Consider the following 16,618-nt stretch of genomic DNA (forward strand, 5'->3'; position numbering starts at 1 on the left):
ATAGAGAGGGTGCTTAACAAACATGGGCATGTGTTCTTATAAAACTAATGGACATTTGCTCACTCACAAGACTTTAGCTATGAAAGACGCAAACAGTATTTACATTATTATCCCAGACCTGTGTTTTCAGCAGGAAATTTTTAGAAAGCACAAACTTCTTGAAGCTAAGAGGACCAGAGTGCTTCAGGGATGGTGTGATTTCTCTTTAGATTTGGTTTTAAAATACTACATAAAACAAAAAATCGAAGAGGCCCAATGGTACCCCAATACATCAATAGGGAATTGGGTGTATGCCTTACGCTACATCAATATAGCAAATGATCTGTGTGTTTGCATGTACATTTTTAAAAGTCTACGAGAATATATGGTAAAGGTGCTCATTTAGCATGGTGAACTTCTGGGTGATTTTCAACTTCTATTTTATGTACTTTTTGTATTGTCAAAAACTTGCCTAATGCGTATATATCTATCTTTAGCTCAAATAAATAAGTACATAAGTAGGTACAGAAACCAATAAATACATCCATTTTAATTTGGAAATAAAATATTTATGAAGGATGTTCTTATTACTTCAGTACCTGAATCTCACGATACGCATACCAAATATACTCCTTTATCCTGTACAGAACTGAGATAAAGAGCTGGAAAGTGGGGGTCCACGGAATTTCTAGCACCATCTGGCATCAAAGATCTCAACCTCCACCATTCCATCATGTACAGAGTGATTGGTGAGGGCTTCATTTGTCACCTAGAAATTCTACATTTCAGGACAGCTCAGCATTAAACATTTACTAGTCATCCCTAAAGTAGAGGAATTGTTAGTTATTTTTAATCTGAGTGTGGTTCCTCCAACAAGCCCATAGTAGAGATTACAGATGGGCAGTCCGTGGTGGATTTGACCTGCAGACAGGTTTCGTTTTGAGTATAGAATATTTTTAAAAATTTTGTGGCTTGCTCGGCTTTTTTTAAACTTTGGGGGATTTCGTACCAAAATTCTGCTTTTCTTGGAAAATCAAAACATCAGGTCGATCGGATCAACGCTCCACAACAGTGACTGCCTGATTCCAAAGGGGACAATATACTCTCCATTTTCCCACAGTCCCCGCCATTCCTGATCGCTTTGCCTCTGTTCTAGGTTACTAGCTAATGCTACTTATCTGGTCCCTGAGTTTGTCACTTCTGAGAAGTTCTCTGCTTGGTTCTTCAAACTTACAAATCTCTGGGGCTTCACTGCTTGGTGCATTCTCTGTTTAGGCTTCTGACCGTGCTCTCTTGTAAGTGGAGTGATTCCTTTCAGGAAAGCAGCTTGGAAGTGCTGCCTTCTTCGTAAAGCCCTTTCTGGATTCCTTCTTCCAGTTGTACCCTTTGAACTTCTCTTATATATTGCCTCCCACCTTGTCAACAGGTTTAAGCCCTTGTCACAGGCCCTGTACATGTTAAGCACTCAAAACACCTTAACCTTATTATTACACTTTTTCATGTCCCCATTTTTTCTTCTAGACTGTAAACTCATTGCTAGCAGGAAGGATGTTACCCATCTTTAGGCTGAGTTTTAGTCATTTGCACAAAATGGGTGCTTACTAAATGTGTGTTGAATTAAATAGAAATGCACACACAGCATTTCATCCATCATAGGAGTTTAACAATTTAGGGTGGGGGAAAAAATGCCTGGATCAATGAGGAGGGGCAGGCCTTGAGGGATGAGGAGTGAAGAGCAAAAAAGTGTTCCTCAAGTGGATCCCTGAAAAGTTTGTTAAAAATGCAGATTTCTGGTCCCTGAGCCTTCTGGAGCAGGGGTCCAGGAATGTGAGGTTCCATCAACCCTAACCTCAGAGATCCCACTATAACTGTCTCAATTATTAAAAACAAAAATAAATCCTCCCTTCTAAAATGCAGCCAGAATTAGTAATTCTATACTAGAGTAAGAATAAAGAAAACAAGTTTTGTTTCTTTGTTCTGCTACATTGTTTTTTTATTTTGCTATTGTGTATATTTTATAAATATTTATCATAAGGTTGAAGTTGGAAAGAAAGCTGCCCCCTCTCCTTTAATAATAGTAGCTTAATTTTTTTAATAATCACTTAATATTTAAGCATGCAACATGTGTCAGACACTATTCCAAATGCTTTCTATGTGTTAACTAATTCAATTCTTAAAACAACCCTACGAGGTTGGCATTACTCTTATCCCTATTTTAGGTTGAATGATTGGAAAAGTTGGGCTTCAAACCCAGCTATTACAGCCTTGGAACTCCCATTGTCAAGCCAAAGCCTCTTTGTTTCAAGAAAATCCAGTAAATATCCCATCTCTTCCAGAAAACTCTCCAGACTACTCTGACCCACCACATCAACATTACTGACATCGCCTACATTGCATTTTTTTTTAATGTAAAGACTGCATCTAGTCCTCCCCCCCCAAAAAAATACACCAAGCACTTTTTGGATGGCCAGCCTTGTACTATTTATTTTCCCCGCATTGTTCCACTTTGCTGTACCCTCCCTGGGATGTTCTCTAGTGACCAAGCTATGGGTATTGACTTTCTCTCCAAAGAAATTATGTGCACTTAGGAAGACAGAGAAAGCCATCCCTCTTTGCACTGCTGTCTTACCTGGAGCCCTAACGTTGCTGTTCACGCAGAGCAGACAGTATGGTGCAGTGGTTAGGGCGTCTTCGGCTCTGAATTCAAAGACAAGTACCACCACATTCTAGTTTCGTATTCTTGGACAGGTCAGTTAACATCTCTGACCCTTAGGTTTCTCCCACTGCAAAATGGAAGTCCATTAAGTCAACTGACCTTGAATGAGCAACTGCTGTGTGGCAGGGGAGGTTGAACAAGGCCAGCAGAGACCCTGAACTCATGGGGCATCTAGTCCCTCCCTTTTCTTCCAGGAGAACCATATGAGATAACAATAAGTGGAGTGCTTACTTAGCTCAGATCTGGGGGGCATGTCCTAGCTGCTCAGCAGATGTACGCTATTCATTCAATATATTCTATTTAATTAGAAGCAAGCCTTCCATTCGACACCAGAAGAAAATTTAATTAAACTTCACACCACACAGATGTAATATTATACATCACTCCATCTCAAGCCTTTACTGCTTCACACCTTGCTTTCCACTTCTTGTCCATAGCAGCTATGCCAGGACGGGAGAAATCAAGGGAGCCTTCCCTCTCCCACCGGGTCCTTCTGTGCAGGCTGGTAATCCGTGAAAAGAAGGCGACGGAGAAGGGGCAGAAGGAAAGAAGAAAGAGGAGGAGGAGAAATGCCAAAAGCAGGGTTACTGGAACTGTGGTCTCGCAAACATTGACATTGATCAGTCAACTAAACTTCCAACAAAACGCTGAGGTCAGTTATTTTTAAAAATAGATTTGAGTTTTAAAATTGAATTAATTCATAGTGTATAGAGAAGTGGGTCCGGCAATGGGACACACAGTCAAAGCTGTTTGGGAATTACTTTCTCTCGGTCCCGACGGTGCACCTTTAGCGCTCGACTGGTCAACTCATTTAGAGATGATGTGAAAGTCTCCGGAGCAGATCCTTCCCGAAGGGTCCTCCCTTCTTCCTCCGCTCTTCTCTCATTTGCCACCTCACGCGCAGCGTCAGATGCAGCTGCACTCTCGGTCTTCTCGTTTATCAGCTATTTGAGTTAACCTCTGGAGTTTCTTTCGTCAGTCAAGAAAGCATAATGAAACACTTCTGAATCACAGAACTGTTCTGGAGGGAAAATGCCAGGTATGGGGTAGGCTCTTACTCCTTTTAACTCTTCTTTCCTCTCTCTTTCTCTCTCGTTCCTTCTCTTAACTACCTTCCCTCGCTCCCATCTTTCCCTCCCTCCTTGATCCTCCTTTCTTTCAAGAGGAGCCACCAGGTTCGCAGGAATCTCCGATCAAGTCATGAGCCAGACCCACTCCCGTTCCGGACTGGATCCCGCGGGGCCCGCAGCCGCCCGCGCCTCACCCCCTTTATTCTAAGGGCAGTCGGGGCTTGGGATGCTTGAAGCCCGGGAGGCGAACCGAGTCCCTCCCCGCGCTTTTCCGCCTCGGAGCGAGGGATGGAGAGACGCGGGCTGCTGCCTCTCCCTCTCCCCCCACTGCCGGCCGCGCCAGCCGCTCCGCGCCCCTTGGCACCAGTGCCTTTTCTCTGCTGGGGTAGGCGAGCGCTGCCGGCAGCCGCGCGGCGGGGGCCGAGGGCGCCCCCTCCCTTCCTCCCGCTCCCCTCCCCTTCCTCCCCTCCCAATACAATGACTGGGCCGGAACAGCGCATCAGCCGAGTCTCATTGGCAGCGGCCGCCCCAGCCCCCGGAGAGGCGGCGGGGCGGGGGCAGCTGGGGAGAGCGGAGCCGGGAGCCCGGCTGACAGCGAGAGCGGGCGGGCAGGACGCAGGCACGGGAGGACGCGAGGCAGGCGGCCGGGGCACAGCCGTAAGTGTGGACCGAGGCGAGGACGCGCGGCGAGCGGCGGCGGGGGCGACGAGCGGCCCCGGGCCGGGGGATGTGGCGGGCGCTGGCGGCCCAGCGAGCCCGGGAGTCGGGCTGCGCGGCTCGCGTGCTGAGCGGGAGCTTGGGCCGAGAGGAGGAGGAGGAAGAGGAAGGCAGGCGCCCGGGAAAGCGCGGCGCGGCGTTGAGTTGTTCGCGGGGCTGGCGCACAGCCGGGTCCCCGGGTCCCGCGCGGTGAGCCACCGAGACAATAAAGTAGCGGCCGGAGGCGCCCGAGCGCCCGAGGGAGGAGGCGGCGGAGCAGGTAGGTGGGCGACCGCCCCGGGGAGTCCAGCGCGCGGCGGGGGCGCGGCCGCGAGGGGCGGCCGCCGCTGGCGCTCCGCGTGCTGCCCGGGCGCTGCGCGCGCGGCCGGAGACCCCCAGCGGAGGTGCGGGGCTCGGGCGCCCGGAGGCCAGGAAACCCCGCCCCCGGGCTGCCGGCTGCCTCCGCCCGAGCCTCGGGGGCACTTGGCGCGGCGCTCTGGGCGCTTCGGTGCTGTGGAGACAGGAAGTTTGGCGGTTTCGAGGCGTTGGCGCTGGTGGGGTTTGCAGACGCGCCGCCAGGGACCATGTGCTTTGGTTGTTGCACGTCCGTGGGAGGTGGGAGAAATGCTGATGAATCCCAGAGACTTTCACAAGGCAGGGCTGAAAGGACTGGGGGGAAATCCCAGGCGTTAGCAGAGGCTACCCAGAGCTTGGTTCGTCTGCCCTTCTTAACTAGGTGTGTCGGGTTCTAGCCGCTCCTGTGTTGAAAAGGCTGTATGCGTGTGGCTGGCCCTCTATTTTCTGGAGTATTTCACCTTTTACCTTCGTGTGTGTGTGTGTGTGCGTGTCTGGGTCACGGGGAGGGGGCAAAGATGATACAAAGATGATATTTTGCGAAATGCCATTCGGTTTGGACTGGAAGATAAACTCTTCCTTTGCATCGATCGAATGCCCTGTGCTCCGAACGATACTGCTGAGCAGTGGCTGGTGTTGTTGACAAAAGGGGTGAGAGCTCCTCGGGAATCTTCCCCGAGCCTGAGAAAGCAGCCGCAGGAGGAGGTCTCCCGTGCTCTCCTTTGTGTGGCCGCTTCCTTCCAGATGTGAGAGGGTTGGGCTGGGCGCTCCTGGGTGGGGTAATCATTATCCCGAGCATTCCTGCGATCTGCTAGGACTTGTAAACATACCAGAGCCAACTCCTCTAAACTTTGCGAACCAACTTGGTAGGCTTGCTGGTACCCAGACGGGTGCTTCTGGAAGGTGGCCCCTTCAGAAGAAAGACTCTGGAGTGCTGACAGCAGTCTCTCGGGAAAACCTGGTTGCTCCTTCACGGTTAGCTAGTGTTTGCTCCAGAAATTTACCAACCCATTTGGAGGATGTGTACAGGGTTTTCGCGCAATCCAGGACATGCTGTTCCCCGTCCCAAAGAGAACTTCCAAATCAAATATCTGGAGGAGAAGAAAAGCAGCTTCGCCTTACTTAACCTCCTCTGGCTGCACTTTCATCTGCCATCCACATGCTGTTAAGAATGGTGGTTGACAGCTTCTGGCGTGTCAGACGCCCCAGTAGGCATCGTGAATAGTCCACGGAGAGGTAAGCTGAGCCCAGAGAGAGGTTAAGGAACTTGCCGTAAGTCACTGCCATAAGTCACGTTGGTCGTTTGGAGTTTCCCTGAGGTCTGATGCCAGGTGCCAGGCTGTTAACCATGACAGTGCCTCTAACAGGGATGGGCTGTGATGGCTTTAATGATGATGATTAAAGTAATAGTAATAACAATAAATACCTCATCTCTTTTTTTTCATTCAGTTAAATAACATGATGGCGACTGACCCAAGGTAAACACTTGGGTTATCTTTTCGTTAAATGTCACAAACTAGGTGATGGTTATATTGATAAGTCTATGGTTCTTTTTTCTTTTTTGTATATCCAAGAATTTTGTAATAAAAAGTAAAGCACAAGCATGCGCACACACACGCACACACACGCCTTTGAACAGTGCTTACATTTCCTAAAAGAGGGCCAAAAGAATTCAGGCAATTCCAAGGACTTCTTACCCAGGAGAGGTTAATCGCTTCTTTATGACATCTGCAAATATTAATCAAACACTTTATTTGCTTAAATTCAGTAATGCAGGTGGAATGTATTTGAAAAATATAATGATGGAAGATGAAGAAGTCTACCTAAAATACCATTATAGTGAGGTTTGGTTTTCATTCTCCCTGTGAAAATTCTCAGAAGTCACTTCTCCAGGATGTGCCAGGAACTGATTGCCTTCAACGTCACTTTGCTTTGATATTAATAGACTTTCATCGTAGTGGCAGGGCGGTTCGTGGCTTCTTAAACAGGCAGAACCCCTGTGCTGGGGACTAATAATCTAGAATAATTGGGGAGGAATTAAAGCTACAGCCACTCAGGGGTGTCAAAGCAGCTGAGTTTTATCAGCATTGTTCACAGGCACTGGCCTCTGTTGCTAGCAAGCATGAGAATCCGACTTCTCCGTTTGATGCCACAGATTTAATCAAGACTCTGCAGTGCTTCTGAGAAGACGAAAAGGAAGTTTTGGCTAAGTGACAATACAAATAAGGTACATGGAAAACAGTTAAAAATACCCTGTCTTATCCAGCCTGCAGTAATTGCCTAAAATTTCAGGAACTCTTCATAGTTATTTTACACACAATACACACATAAGTGAAGGCTTGAGGTTTATACTGCAAATGACCTCTCTCTCTCTCTCCTTCTTTCTCTCCCTCCCTTCCTCTCTCCCTACTTCCCTCTACATCTGCCCCAGAGATCTGATCTTATCATGAAGACACTATTTTTACATACTCAGTAACTGCTGAGGTTCACTGAAATTGCTATCTTCAACCTGTAGATAAATAAATCATGTAACTCGGCTCAGCAACAGGATTTAGGTGTCTCTTTCCTTATTTAATGTATTTCTCGTCTCTCTTTTTTTAGACATGGTTTTTATTTTGTTTTAGAAAATGCTTTTTTTTTTGTAGTAATTCATTTATGTCTAGGTCATTAAGATTTTTTTTTTTCCTTTTCTGGTCCACATGTGTCCTGGGTAGATCAGATCATTAAGGTAGCAATTTTCTGTTGCTCGATGCTTGATTTAGGGGCCAAACCTATATTCCTCAATAATTGAAATTATTGTGATATTTCTTATCTCACTTTTTCTGGTGAAATCAGTTTTTAACCTAATCTCACAAGGCAGTGTTTTTTAAAATGAAGGTCATGAAATCAATTTAGTGGGCTACAACCAGTAATTTTTTTAAAAGTATAACAGGACGGAAAATATCACCATTGTCTTATGTTACTAAGTGTTCTGTTGTTTCGGGAAACTTTGAGTCTCTATCTGGGGCTGCATGCACATTCTGGGTTGCAGTATAAAATGTAATTCTTACTGTGAGTTGCTGTCTAAAAAATTGACAAGCTACTGCCACAAGGTGTATTTTCCTAGTAAGTGACAAACACCCAGTTGAAGTGGAATCAGGATATATATATAAATGTTTCTCATACATACAAGTTCAAGTTACTAAAAAGATACATACCTAGAACTGGCCTCAAGAGCCTCTTGCTCAGGGCTGAACAATGACTTTGGAATCTGATTTCTTTCTTTTCATCTTCAGCTCTGTCTTCCTCTTCTTGCCTCTGTGTATGGCGCTCCTTGTTGGGTGGCTAGCCGATGGTAGGTTGCATTGCCAGATTACACAATTTCAGGTGGAAGTCCACTAAAAAAGTCTAAGACTCCTTTGCCCGGTTGTTTAACAAAAAGCCTCAAAACCAGTTACAGTTGGCCGGATAGACATAGGTTTGTAGGAAAGCCATGTACCAAGTGACTTCTGCAGAGGTTGAGGGCTTTGCCTTGTGGTTGAGTCTCACCTAGATGACGTGGACTGTGGACACCAGAGGGCTGGACCTCCAGATGAAGACAGTTGCTGGATAAAGGGGAAATGGATGCTAAGGAAGTCAACGCAACATTTGCTGACATGTACAAGTGTCTAAGTCCGTGAAAGCTGATTTCTGTTTTATTTGATGCCCCCAAAGAATGGAGGACAAGCTGCATTATATTCAGGCAAATAGGTTATCAATATGATTTCTCGCGTATGTAAGGAAAGCCTTAGTTGTCACTTTTAACATGGTCAGTGTCAAGACTTACGGGATCGCAGTTCATAGCAGGTCACATTGATAATGGTGCTCTGCTTTCCAATGACACTAAGGGAAAAAAGGGGCAGATATATATTGATTAAAAATCCACTACAGACCCTAAACCTCTTATAAGGGGTGATCTTGATCCTTTTAGCATTTATATTTGAATCTTAGAGGGCATGTATTTTAATCACTTTGTTGTGCTAGCATGGTGAAAGTAGATATTTAAGTGATGCCTTTCAGAAAATTCTTTGAAGAATACACCTCCGTAAGGGCCAAGGCGATGAGGTTTCTGCTTCACAGCTCTTCAGCCTTGAGATATTTATCTGGGTCTATGTTACTTTGCTCTTGGGGATATGCTGCTTTTAATTACCCTCTGCCACTTCATGTACAATTATCCAGTGGGTAAGGGGGCCCTAATTGTGTGTGGCTGTGAGAATAATGTTCACTCCCAGCAGAGGTTCCCTAGAAGTAGGGTGATCATGCTGGCTTGCCCGGGTCAATCCCGGGTAATGTCTGTGCCTCCAGTTTGGAGGAGAAATTATATGGTCACCGCCCCTCCTAGGTTATTTTAGGGGGCCATGATTAGAGACATTTTTAATAGATTAAAGTATACAGGATTCTTTTACCAGGCAAGATGAAATGATAATATTTAAGGATGCATGCTTGGTTAAAGTCAAAAAGAAAGCAAAGAAAGTGGTTATCAAAAAGGTCATGATAGTGCAGAGGTTCTAAGCCAGGAGTGATTTTGCCCCCGAGGGGACACTTGTCAACATCTAGAGAAATTGTTGCCATTTTTTGTTGCCATGTGGGGAGGGTGCTATTGGCATCTAGCTTGTGGAAGCCGGGCAGGCTGCTACATATCCCACGTGTAGAAGACAACCCCCGCAGCAAAGAAGTACTCAGTCCCAAATGTATATGTATTGTTGGGGGTGAGAACCCCTGGTGTGGCAGTTATATTTGAGGAGGAGGGAGAAAAAGTATCTAGGAGTTTCTGGGGCAGCTGAGTGATGGATATATGGCTCTTCACTTGGAGATAACTATTAAGCTGCACATTTGTATTTTGTTCATTTTGTTTTTTGAGAGAAAGGAAGGGAGGAAAGGGCTGAGGGAGAGAGCGGGAGAGAGTCTTAAGCAGTGAGCGTGGAGCCCTGCATGAAACTCGGTGTCATGACCCTGAGATCATGACCTGAGCTGAACCCAAAAGTGGGACACTTAACCCACTGAGCCACCGCGGTACCCCTGTTCATTTTTAAAATGTATGTTATACTTAAGAATAAAAAAGCTTTGGGGTGCCTGGGTGGCTCAGTGGGTTAAGCCTCTGCCTTCCGCTCAGGTCATGATCCCAGGGTCCTGGGATTGAGCCTCGAGTCGGGCTCTCTGCTCAGTAGGGAGCCTGCTTCCTCCTCTCCCCCGCCTGCCTCTCTGCCTACTTGTAATCTCTGTCAAATAAATACATAAAATCTTAAAAAAAAATAAAATAAAAAAACATTAAAAAAAAATAAGGAGGTCTTCACCATAACTGAAGGATAATGGACCTCTCAATGCCTACTAGGGTCTCACTCAGATGTGAAGACTCACTACATAGTAGCAGAGCTAATGGTAACTAGACCGGGTCACGTTCAGCAAGTGTTCACCCGCGCTGGAAACTACTCTGCCAAGATCCCATAATATCTGTTGCATTGGCAAAGTCTATGTGTTGACCAGTATTCTATAGGAAGGCAGGATGGGTTGAGATTATGAATACTGACTCTTGAGTCAGAGAACCTGCCCTCAAATCCCATTACACCACTTATGAAATGCATGAGTTTAAGCAAGTGGCTCAGACTTTCTTCATCTATGAAATGTGGAGAACTAAAGTTCCTACCTCACTGGGTTATTGTAAGGCTAAAAGGACACAGTGTAAAGTGCTTCACATAGTGCCTGCTACGTATTAAATACACCATAATTATTAGCTATTCTTACTTTTGAGGCCAAGAAAAAATATTAATAACTATATATTTTATTGAATACTGTGTGCTAGATTTCAATCTCAGCACTTTTCAGCTATCCTTTTCTTGATTCTTGCAAAAATCCTCTGATTGGGGTGTTGTGTCCATTTATTGCTCCCATTTTATGGATGAGGAAAACAGAGACTCAATGAAATTAGCTAGTAGGGGAGACTTAATTTCACCCCAAAGTCATTCTGACTCTGGAGCCTCTGCTCTCATGTATCATGTCATATCGTTAGCTATGGAAGGGGACCTTGAGATCAGCGAACCCACAAAAATGAACCCTAAAGAGGGCTGTGATTTGGCAAGTTCTGAAGGGATGGTACAGGGCCAGAACCCAGATTTTCTGCCTCCCACCTTCCGCTACAACCATCTGTGTTTTGCAGGCAAATGTGTCTACCTCACAAGGCAACTATAGTAGGTGGGAGCCGATCCAGACACAGGATCTGGAATTGGGGAGATGTCTTCTAATTCAGCTACGAAAAACCTAGAACTGTGTTTGCTCAAGTGGGGTAGGTGTGCCCTTGGTGGTGTATGAGTTAATTTTATTTTTTTAAGATTTATTTATTTATTAGACAGTGTGCGTGCCTACACACACAAGTGGGGGTAATGGGGGGTGGGGCCTAGGGAGAGGGAGACAAGCAGACTCCCCACCGAGTGCAGAGCCTTAAGAAGGGCTCCATCCCAGGACCCCAGGGTCGTGACCGGAGCTGAAATCAAGAGCTAGATGCTCAATCGACTGAGCCACCTGGGCGCCCCTGTACAAGTTAATTTTAGATGATAGATGGAGAATCATTTTACTTTGATGGTTATGCATTTATTTTAATGTATACTCACAGATTTTTTTTTTTCACTTAGACCTTTAAGTCTTATTAGAAAACGTATTTCTTTCTGCCTTGCTGAATGAACTATTGACAGGCTGGATATTACTGCTTAGGATAAGGCTAAGCAAGACATAATGTCAATGTAAAGTCATTTAAAAATATATATTAGCAACACACAGTGTAGGTGGTACTGAAAAAAATGGCTAAGTCTTTCTTTGAAGGGAAGCTGTGAGTGATTGAAGTCTGGGGAGTAGCAGACTTGGGCAATGTTTCTCCAGCCCTGGTCTCTTGAATCCCTCGGGAATGGGATTCTGATTCAGTAGATCTGGAGGGGAGCCTGAGATTCTGTCCAGCTCCCAGGTGATGCTGTTGATGCTCGTCTGTGGACCACACTGTGCCTAGCAAGGGATCAGACAACCTAGAAAATTCTTGGACATGTGCTGGGGAGGGGTCAAAGAAACGTAAGGTAATCCTTTGTCTCCCAGAAGCTTACGGAGAGAAGATGTGAATGACCATGGGAGGTTTGCAGAGAAAACATGGCAGGCAAGGAGAGGTGCAGGTGGGGTTGGCCCAGAGTTGCTGCCTCAGGATGACATGAGGGGATGTGTGGGGCAGGGTTTCCCTTTGCCCGAGAGATGTGTGGCAGCCAAGTGGAGATTTCCAAGGCAGGCTTGCTGAGCAGGAGGAAGGCTACAAGTCACAGGGAAGACGCTAGAAAACGCCTACACCTGCCAAGGGGATATTTCAACCATAACCTGATCAACACAGAGAATCAGTCCAGAACATGCAGTTTGAGTAAACTTGCCCCTTCAAAGAACAGGTCCCTGCCTAGAAATAAGAATTCCTTGTCTGTTGAGTCCCTGTAAGTGCTGGGCATTTGCCAAGTGCTTTCTGTACAGTACGTGATGCTCATCCCCACAGTGACCCACTGGAGCCCATACTTCACACACACGTAGAAACCAAGGCTTGGAGGGGCTGTGTGACTTGTTCAATACACATACAGCCGGTTTAAGTGAGACCTGGAATTCAGACTCGCAATGGAGTCTGGCCTCTTCAACACCACCCTGCAGGATACTCTGTTCTTCCTTATTCCTGGCAGTCTCAGCCTGAGAGGTCTAGCTTTCTCTCTGGAGCGCATACCTTCCAGAAGCCTCCAATGGCCCGTCTTGTTTCAGATGCGAATACTGCCCTCTGAAACAGATCCTGAGCAAACATCCGCAGTTGTCACATTATCCTTCATCGCTATTTATAGAAGATTGTATTTCTTTTGGCCCTGCTAGGTAAGTTATTAACAGACAGAAGTTTTTGGCATTGGGGCCCTACATAAGAAATAAGTTCAAGAATGCATCCCCTGACCCAAAGAAGCACCGTATGTTTTGTTGCAAGAAGGAAGCACTTTCCTTTGGAAATCACCAAGGAACCTAGGCAGTTATTGGAAATAATTATGCCTCCGTCACAGCGTGGGGCCAGTCACAGCCCCGCCTGATTCAAAAGGTCTTTCTGGAATACCAGCATCCATCTTCCAGCTGGTGCTTATAACAGCCGACAGCGTCGGTAGGGGACCCGCAACGGCTGTGGCCTGAGGATTGTTTCCAGGCTTCCCTTGTTGCACCTGACTGAGCCCATGCCATCAATTCAGTCGTTGCAAAAGAGCCGGGGGACCATATGCGACCTGAATGGGAGGCGCAAAGCTCACAGAGCCAGCCCTGGCCCTGGTTCATCCAAGTATAATATTCTGGGAAGGTTCTGCCAGACGAAGGAGGAGCTGTGGAGAAAAAGGGGTGGGGAATCAGGAAGGCTGAGTTCTGATCCCATCTCAGCCGCCAGACTGACCTGAGCTGTGTTAATTAGCTCTCCGGGTTTGTCAAGTGGGTGGTGACACTTGAGGTTCCCTCCATCTCTAATCCTTCACGCTATGAACAATCGGACGTGTGCACACTGTACCTTACCTGCACCTGTGGTCCTGTTCTCATTTTATATATTTTTTTAAGTCCTGGGTAAATAAATATGTTTAAAATAAATGCATTTTAAAAAGCTTCCTTATCAGCAGTATGTTGGTAAAATTATTTGCTGGGCAGTAAAAATAAAATTTTGGAATGACATCATCAAATAACCTTTCAATATTGAGGCAAAGCTCAAAGCATTAGGGTAGTGTAGCTTCTTTGGTAAGTTGGGAAAGATAAGGGTATTTGAGGCCATCACAAATGAACTAATTGCATCCATTTAAATGGGCAAGTTAAAACGCAAGATCCCGATTAAGTAATGGAAACCATGTGCCCCCAGACTGGGACCATACAGCCTTAGCCCAGTGGGGCCATAACACATAAAAAATTGAGGACATAGCCTGGTAATTTGCTCCAACTGTGTGAAATTAATTCAGTGTATTTCAAAGAGAGGAAAAAAAAAAAGCTTGCTCTGTTACATACATTTGTGTTCTCATTGTAGCTGCATTTTCACTGCCTTAAAAAAAAAAAAAAGGAAGTGTCCAGTGTTTTAGAGGTCAAAAGTTTGACTGAAGTAAATTAAGAGTAAGAAATCATTTTTGCAATCATTCAGCTGCTTTAAGCAGTTCAAATCATGAGTGGTTCTTGTACTTTCTAGCAGTACGCTTCACTATATGTGGAAAAAGCATACCAGAAAACCATCACTGGCCTTTTTCAGATCTCAGAGAAAAGCCGTGAAAATAGTAAAGATAAAGGGTATTTAAAAGTTGACGGATTGTCAGCAAGTGTTTATACTATTCAGTAAATACCTTCACTGTAAGTTTAAGAGGGGACAAGGCAACTTGTTTTCTTTCAGAGTATTACAATGCAAACTTTCTTCTTCCCGCTTCTTATACAGTTTCATTTACCTGGCGTTGTCAAAGAATAAATAATCTGTTTCACTGAAGTGATTTTTTTTCCAGGTGATTAAAGCTTACCTCTGCCTACCCACATTATTTTTTTTGCTTGAACTATTTTTGATGAAAATGTGGCACATGCTCTTTTGCTTTTTTTACGTGGAGTATACAAAGGTGGTTAGATCATTCCTGGATGTGGGCTCTTCATGCCAAACACTGCTTTTTCTTCCTTGCCATCATCCTATTACTCTTTGACAGCTGAATTGTGGGGCTGAGTGCTTCTATATAAATAATCACCCATTTCTGTTCTTTCATGGTTACTAGTATTCCCAATCATAGTTAGCAAATCTCATGTGGGGTGCTGAGAATTTCTTGTATGTTATAATCTTGGCTAATCTGCCTAACCCCCCAAGAAATGAGATTATTCCTCCTGTTTTGTGGGTGAGAAAACTGAAGCTTAAGAAATGAGGAGTGAGCAGTAGAGCCGGGATTTGAACCCCCATCTCTCAGTGCATCATGCTTCTTGAGAGCTAATTATGAGAGTTGCCTCCTGTTCTGTTTCTCCCCTCTGCCTCTATTTGGGTATTTCTGTCTATCCCCTGGCTTTAAAGACCTTCGCCCAGGTCAGGGCCCAAGATTAGGTGTCTGCCTCTTTTACGGCTCATATTTTGGTATCTTTTCCCTTAAATAGGGTTCTGAGGGTACTTTTGTCAATTCCTAGATTCCCAGACATATTCTGCACAATTGCAGTTTCTGGAACTCTAACCTGTAAATTCATTACTGCGTATGCTCAGGCTTTGGAGGGATTATAGGATTTTCTGCATTATGATTAAGCAATATAATCAAGAAACCTGCAATCAGGAATGCTTGGCAAGTCCAGAATGCAGGGGTCAGCAAACTTTCTGTGAAGGGCCAGGGACTAAATATATTGGGCTTTGGGGCCATATGGTCTGTGTTCACCTGCTTAATTCTGTCTTCGTAGGGCAACCATAGACACAGAGCATATGTAAAATAACGGGGGAAGCTAGATTCCAGTAAAACATGATTGACTGATTGATTATTTTTAAAGATTTTAGTTTTTATTTGAGAGAGAGAGTATGTGTGTATGGGGTGGGACAGAGGGAGAGGGAGAGAACCTCAAGCAGACTCCCTGCTGAGCCCTGTGCCCGAAGTGGGGCTCCATCTCATGACCCTGAGAACACGATCTGAGCCAAAACCGAGAGTCAGATGCTTAACTGATCAAGGCACCTGGGTGCCCTGATAAAGCTTTATTTAGAAAAATAAGCCGTGGGCAGGAAATGGCTTATGGGCCTATACCTGGCTAACTCCTGTTATAATGGGGGAAAGGACCAATCAGCGTATTTAAAAACCCTAACTAGATAGTTAGTTCAGAGGCAAGGAGTGGCCCGTGGACCCTGAAGCCTGCTGCCTGGATTCTCTCCTAGCTCTGCCGCTAACTGCTCTAATGTAGGCGGGTGTATTACTCTCTCTGTGCCTTGTTCTTCTATCCTTAAAATGAGGAAACTCATAGTCCTTACATCAGAGGGTTGTTTTGAGAACTAAGGGAATTATATGTAAAGTACTTGGGAGGGTACCCAGGACAAAATGAGCCCTGTGTAACTTTTTGTGAAGTTGAGAATCATAAAGAATCCAATTTCTAGGGATACAAAGTATTGCAATGAGTTGTTGGACAGCACCAGACTTCGGTGCACTGAGCAGAGCGGAGGGCGGCCATGAGGTTGCCACCTGTTGTGGATGGGTGTGCGGAGGGGGCGGGAGGTTTGCTAGTGCGGGCAGCACAGTAGGTCAGGGGAGACCCTGGCCTGGGAGTTAAGGGGAACCGGGTTTAGCAATTCAGTCTTTAAATCACTTCCCTCTAGGGCCCTGGTTTCCCCATCTGTGAAATAAGGGGCTTCACCCAAGTTTGTGGATGTGAACTGTGTGCCCAGTGGTTGAATTCTGTCTACAGGGAGCTCCATTAGCCTCTAGAGTGTTTTTTAAAAATATATTTGAATTAATCATCAGCAATAATGAATCAGAGGAGGTTCCATAAGAATTCTGGATTCCAGGTTTCTTTTAAAAATTCAGAAGCTTTGACAACGCTGGCTGCATTCCCTCATGGCAGCAGTTGGCTAGCACTGAGTAATGGCGGCCCATAGGTTCTATCATTGATTTGCCGTAGCAGATGCTGCTGGTTCCCAGCCCATATCCCATATCCTTGCCCTTCAACTTCGGCGCAGGCCAACTTCCCACTGTTAGCCCCTGCGTTCATCTGTCTGAGGAGTCTCTCTGGCTGTGAAGTGGTGGGGGTGAGTACCAGGGAACCAACGCCCACCCCTCCAGTGATGAAAGAT

General features: G+C 45.6%; 1 protein-coding gene across 1 annotated transcript in view; it reads left to right on the top strand.

Annotated features, from left to right (window-relative positions):
- The first annotated feature begins 4,331 nt into the window (after positions 1 to 4,331).
- FRMD4B (FERM domain containing 4B) overlaps positions 4,332 to 16,618 on the top strand; it is a 330,954-nt gene continuing 318,667 nt past the window's right edge. Inside the window, exon 1 of the mRNA XM_080800053.1 lies at positions 4,332 to 4,422. The gene's annotated coding sequence lies outside the window, so the exon portion shown is untranslated. The remainder of the gene's footprint in view (positions 4,423 to 16,618) is intronic.

This window comes from Martes martes, assembly GCF_963455335.1.
Source record: "Martes martes genome assembly, chromosome: 1".
Taxonomy (NCBI): Eukaryota; Metazoa; Chordata; class Mammalia; order Carnivora; family Mustelidae; genus Martes; species Martes martes.